Genomic DNA, 7,069 nt, shown 5'->3' with positions numbered 1-7,069 from the left:
CATTAACAATATGACTATATCATTAAATGTTTCTTAAAGTAGGTAATTCAATTTGTGTAGATGAAAGTTTAACTCCTGTAAACTGAAAACATTAATTTTATATCATTATTTTTGAAAATAATTTATTGCATTACCTGGAACCTCTCTAAACAATAAATGACAGTACACAGCAGTAAGCTGAGAAGCAAATTGCAGATTTTTTTTTAAATAAAAGTGAATCAAATGTTCTTGTCATAGTTTTAAATAAACTTTCGTTTTATGGTGATTTGGCGGTCATTAGTAGAACGAATTCTTCATAATCTATCATCCCATCTCCATTTAGATCAGCCTTGGTCATCACTTCAGCCAGTTCTTCATCCGTGATGGCTATTCCAAACTTTTCAACAGTTGTCTTGATCTTATCTTTTGTAATAAATCCAACTCCATCTGTATCATATTCTTTGAATGCTGCGATTAGTCGCTTATGCAAAGATGTCTCCACTGTCTTTCCCTCCATTAGGGCAAGAAACTGACCCAAATCAATTTTCCCATTACTTTGATCATTTGCATTTTTAACAATTTGATCAAGTTCTTCGTCAGTAAGGGTTGTTTCACCTAAATGTTTAATTATTTTACCTAAATCATTCGCTGATATCATCCCATCATTGTCCTTATCAAAATACGCAAATACGGTTGTTAGTACTTCGGAGCGATCTTTCTTTTGGTCAGTCATTTTGATTCCAAGATTTGATTGCGTCTAGCTACCAAGGCAACTTACATTTACATTTTTCAACATTGTTTAAACAACAATATGCCTTGCTATGACTTATTTGCACGTTTCACAACAATTATTTTGCGACGCTGTAAAACATTACAAAAAATTATCTTATAATAAATTTTATATTATCGTTGTTCTAAGATCATTTAGTTGGTAACCATTACGAAACCAAAGCTAGAAAATAGACTGTCTATCAATTTCATCTACATAAAGAAAATAAAGGTGACAGGTTTAAAAATATAAAAATAAAAATATTTTTACTGTATTTGGATATGAATATAAAAATCGCACATACGATCTCAAGTGATAAGATCCTGGGTCTCGAACTTCCTTGACGAAATTCTGCATACACCATTGCGCAACACTACATACTTTTGTTAAGGGTGTTGACAATTTTGCCAATTGACATTACTTTTCACCATTGGATCACTCATTCACTTAAAAAGTGAATCTTTATAATATAAAACAATGGTCAATATATAGGTTATCAAAATAATAGAAACATCTAGAGTTGGAAACAAGCTGGATGCAATGCCGGACTATTGATGCTGGTATGTTTGAGCAAACTTCCGTACTACGTGAGGAGAAGTAGAACGAAAATATGGAGTAAACTTAGCAGACGGTGGTAATGGTGGTAATGTAATGAGAAAAATTGTTGGTGCTCTGTTATGTGATTCAAATGTAATGAAAGTGACAAGTGAATTGTGTCGCGAGGAACATTGTCCAGTGTGATGACGATCTACAAAACTCACTGCAAAACCACATGGGCGAAGACGAACAGGATCGGAAGGAAACGTTCAGTGACAGGTCCCGCTTTGCATTTAAGCTATTGTCGCTCACGGTCGTCAAGAACTCAATCAGAACCTACCACAGCCTGTGTTGACAATCACAGTCCCCCGTGAGTTACATCACATTGATATACAGGGTCGGGTTGCGTGGGCAAAACCACAGATAAGGGATCATAACGCATTAGCATGACACCAATCATGCTGTGACTATTGATGACTGGAAAATTGTGATGTAGTCAGATGAGTTATCTTTCACCTTTGATTCAATTCTAAGGCCGTGTTTATGTATGGGGACACCCAAACAGGCGTATGTCTCCGACCAACCGTGAAACATGGTAACGGCTCAATAACGGTGCTGTGGACTGCAACATCCTGGTTTTCACTGAATCTTATGCTACTGCTTACCGGTCACATCATTACGCGTAATTATGTCACCATTATAGGAGACCATGTGCATCCTATGATTCAGATACTGATCAATGACATCATATTCCAGGATGATAATGTACTCATTCACACACTGGAGCTGTTGTGATGTGGTTTGAGGAACATCAGGATGAAGTTTAACACCTTGAAACACTCTCATAATAAAAAAAATGTGTGTGAAGATAACGTTGACTTTCCTTCGGACCATGGACTGTGTAAATGTATCACTGACTGGTGGTCGCGAACCTACTGGACCCAGTGCAGGTATGCCACCAACAATCACTGATCCATTCACCAAACGTGGTCACCGGAAAATGGAACTCAAATTTGCCCAAAGAAGGTAATCCCCGAGCCTCTTCCATCACAACTCACAGCCCGGCATCCAGGCCTGCAGTCCGTCATCTGCAACCCCTCGTGAAAAAGGTTGCAAACCACAAACTACCGACACAGGATGTCAACCTCCAAGTTATGCTGACAATGAGGACTACGGAAAACATGATGTTCGTGTTTGAATACCCTACAAGAAAAATCATAACGTTCAAAACAGAATTTCTTTTAGCGCAACGAAAAAAAAAAGAAAAATCACCCAAATTTTGAAAGAATAAAAAAAAGGATTGAAGATTTTTAAAAAATCTCAGTATTCGGTCCTCTCTTATGTCGATCACTCCAAGAACCTTTTCACTCGAAACTTATAAAATATCATCCTCCACTGGAAGTTTAAAATACCTTTAATACTGCTCATGCATTTTGCACCTTGACTACATATCTAAATTTCACTATAAATGCTATTCGATATTACTTCATTCTTAAAAATTCCCAATTCTACTCGAAAGAAAACGTTCAGATTACAATTTCTACATTTTATTAAAGAAAATCTTTTGTTTTGTTCACACACATGCTACAGCTCCATCTTCAGCAATATGAAGATTTTTTAAAAAAAATCATTTCTTTCAATATTTCTGCAATATTCGATTTTTCAGTCGGTCCTCTCTTATGTCGATCACTCCAAGAACCTTTTCACTCGAAACTTATAAAATATCATCCTCCACTGGAAGTTTAAAATACCTTTAATACTGCTCATGCATTTTGCACCTTGACTACATATCTAAATTTCACTATAAATGCTATTGGATATTACTTCATTCTTAAAAATTCCCAATTCTACTCGAAAGAAAACGTTCAGATTACAATTTCTACATTTTATTAAAGAAAATCTTTTGTTTTGTTCACACACATGCTACAGCTCCATCTTCAGCAATATGAAGATTTTTTTAAAAAAATCATTTCTTTCAATATTTCTGCAATATTCGATTTTTCACTTAAATAGGAAAACTCTGACAACATAGAAATAATGTTTCATTTCATACTGAATTTCTTCTGAATAATTTTCAATGAATAGTACTACTGATAAACTATTGAAATATGTTGACATCTGAGAGTATTATAATACTTGGTATCTCGACTTCAAGTTGACATCAATACACTTAGTCCTTTCAATTTATACTAAAGTTTCATACAGTGGTGATTAGGCTAGAACTTCTCATATTAAATGTTTCTTATTTTGCTGCCTTTGGGCCTCTGAAAACAAATAGTGACTCCGGAGACAGGATTTATACACATTTGGTCACCTGCCCTCTGTGCACGAAAAACATTATCACTTTCTGTGTCTTTTCTCCCTAAAATTTTACTTTACAAACATACAGGAACACAGAATCAAGATATTGGCACATACAGTAATCTTAACCTACACCTATCCTAACCTACACTATTCTAACCTAAATTACCTTAACCTAGAACAAGAAAATATCACTCTTTAAACATTCACATTGGATTCATAGCCCATATCACATCTGAAATACAAAGACGTAGAAGGATGTCTAAAACTAAACAGAATAAAATTGTTGATTTCAGACAAAATAAAATAAAATAAGTTAAACTAACTAACTCTATGGTCTATGGAACCCGGAGGTTCAATGCCGCGTTCACAAAAGCTCTCTACTGACTTCTATCCTTAACTAACTGCATCCAGTTTCTACAATGTATTCTTATTTCTGCGAGATCCATCTTAATATTGTCCTCCCATCTGCGCCTAGGTCTTCCTAATGGTCGTTTTCCGATTGGTCTGCCAGTCAAGACTTTGAAAGCGTTTCTACTTTCTTCCATTCTAGCTACATGACCTGCCCACCTAAGCCTCCTAGACTTGACGACCCTAACAATGTTGGATAAACCATATAAATTATGTAGTTTCTCGTTATGAAGTTTCCCCCATTCCCCATCCCCGTTCCTCTTGGTTCCGAATATTCGTCTCAGGATCTTGTTCTCAAATACTTTCAGTCTATGTTCTTCACTCAGAGTAAGTGACCATGTTTCGCAGCCATACCAAACAACAGGCATGATTATCGTTTTGTATATTTTAAGCTTTAAATTCCTCGACAGAATTCGCGACGACAAGAGATTTTGAACCGAATAGTAACACGAATTCCTTGCTTTTAGCCGGCATTCAATTTCTTCGTGAATATGATTTTTCTCTGTTAATATTGATCCTAGATATTTGAAAGTATCCACTTTATCAAAAGTATTATTTAATATTTTAACGCATCCATAATTTTCTGTATTCCGGTCCCGACGCACTTCCATGTATTTAGTTTTCTCTACATTTACTTCTAAACCCATGTCCCTACAAACGTTTAATAAGATCTCTGCATTTCTTTCTATTGTTCTCCTATCCTCACCTATTAAATTTACATCATCAGCATATGCCATAACCTGGTGAATACCGTTCAAGTCTAGGCCCTGGTTGCTATCTTTGATTTTCCTTATAGCGTATTCCAGAACGAAGTTAAATAATAATGGCGACAACGCATCTCTTTATTTCAGGCCATTTTCGACGTGAAAGCTCGTGGACAAAAATTTTCCTAACCGGACTTTACTTTGGGATTCATTTAAACATATCTTAATTAATCTAATTAGCTTTCTCGGTATTCCAAGTTCTGTAAGAACGTTGTATAATGTTTCTCTCCTAACCGAGTCGTACGCCTTCTAAAATCAATAAATAGTTGATGTACCGGGGTATTGTATTTCCACTTTTTTTCGAGTATTTGGCGAATGGTAAATATTTGGTCGATAGTTGATCGATTTTGTCTAAATCCGCACTGATAATCTCCAATAATTTCATCTGCGTATGGGGTCAGTCTTGCTAATAGAATATTTGAAAGGATTTTATAGGATGTTGACAGAAGAGAAATGCCTCGATAATTATTACAGTCAGTTTTGTCGCCTTTCTTGTGAATTGGAACAATGATTGATTCTTTCCACTTTTGTGGCAATTTTTCCTTGTTCCAGATAAGGAGAACGAGTCTGTGTATCTTGTTCCACAATTTTTCGCCTCTAGCTAAAATTAACTCAGCCGGAATTTCATCTACACCCGGAGATTCGTGTTTCTTTAATTTCTTTATAGTGGTTTCTACTTCTATTCGGTTGGGTTCTGGAATATACGGTTCTGCGGTGTGTATCTCCTTTTCTCCACGCACACTAGTTTTTGGTTGCGTGTTAAGCAAATCGTCAAAGAAATATTTCCATCTATTTAAGAGGCTATCCGTGTCAGTGAGAACTGTACCGTCAGATTTCTTTAATATATGAGCCGAGGTCGATAACCTTTCTTAAATTCGTTAATTCCCTTATACATGTCCCGGATGTTTTTATTTTTACTATTATCTTCAAGTTCCTTAATTTTAGCGTCCAGAAAATCGCGTCTCTTTGTTCTAAAAGTTTTGGAAGTTTCCCGCCTGATATCTGCGAAATTTTGTGTAGTTGTTTCATTCGGATTTTGTAGCCATCGTAATTTTGTTTGTTTTCTCTTCTCTGCTAGTTTTATGCATTCCTGGTCGAACCATGGTTTGTTCCTACGTATTTCCGCGTGTCCCCAATTTTTCTTTTGCTGAAATTTTAATGCTCTCTCTAATTTCAATCCAGGTATCCTCAGAAAATATTAAATGTTTAAGTCGTATTCCTATTCGTAGGATAGCATAATTTCCGCGAGGTTTCGAAAGAAGATCTGTTGTCAGAAGTTATCAAGATGTACGTTCAAAGTATATCTGTACCAGGTTATTGAGGTAAAAATAATACATAACTGGGAATCGTACATGTTTTCTTCGAATTTCTTATTACCAGTGGCGGTTTCTCTTAATGTTTGCATGTTTTTACAAACCTCCTTCCAATATTTTCATTTTTTATTTGTGCTAAATCACTTTTCATTCTATTGTCAACATCATCTTTTCTTAAACAAGTGCGTTTGAAACGGGCTGGCTAGTTGCTTTCTGCTTGAGAGTTTGCCAAACTCCCCAGCTTGAACAACTTCTGGGCCATTGTGGGGGTTGCGCAGTAAGAGGGAGTTATCACGCCATGCACTGCCTCATAAGGATCCATATGCTTGCACATCTTTTGCAAACAAATCTACCAAACAAAGACAGCCTTACCAAAACATAACGCTTTGGAACTGGAACTTAACCACCGTCCCTTCCCCTGCAGTATTGGTTGACACGGTTCTCGCCTGAAGAGGAATAGTCTGTTCCTTTGTGACAATGTTACATATCGTAACCAAGTCGCTACAGAGGGGGGGAAAAAACTTGCGCCTTGCCTAAATGCGAGATTGCCAAGTGGTCATAACTATTGGTTCTGTCAATTAAGTAAGGTCAAGGCAGCTATGGAGACAGTAAAGGCGACCCCATGAAGAGTGAAGACAAATTGAGGGTGTCGATATTTAATACACTCGTATCTGAATAAGTAGAAATATGGCAGCATTGATACGTTTTCCTTTTCATGTGTGCATGAGTGAATGAGAAAATTGGAAAACAGTTTTTAGAGAAAGGGCGTTAATTGGGGAAGGGGTGAGATTTTAAAGCGAGTAGCGGACTTTGTAGTGTTGTATGTTTGTGTGTGTTTGTGTATGTGTATGTGCCGGTCTTTGTTGTTCATTGGAATATTGTTGCTGTAATTGCATAATTACGTGTCTGCACTGATATACGTGAACTAGCAATGCAGTAGCAATGAATTCTGTAACGTCTCTGTTGAATTACCCGTTTTCGAAAAGACTTCAGAA

At 36.4% G+C, this 7,069-nt stretch overlaps 1 pseudogene; it reads right to left on the bottom strand.

Annotated features, from left to right (window-relative positions):
• Window positions 1-256: 256 nt before the first annotated feature.
• On the bottom strand, window positions 257-712 carry LOC145672503 (uncharacterized; annotated as a pseudogene).
• Between the last annotated feature and the right edge of the window lie 6,357 nt (window positions 713-7,069).

This window comes from Thermobia domestica, chromosome 16 (assembly GCF_964235325.1).
Source record: "Thermobia domestica chromosome 16, izTheDome1.hap1.1, whole genome shotgun sequence".
Classification (NCBI taxonomy): Eukaryota; Metazoa; Arthropoda; class Insecta; order Zygentoma; family Lepismatidae; genus Thermobia; species Thermobia domestica.
The sequence above is the reverse complement of the archived record's forward strand: the minus strand, read 5'-3'. Positions and strand labels throughout refer to the sequence as shown.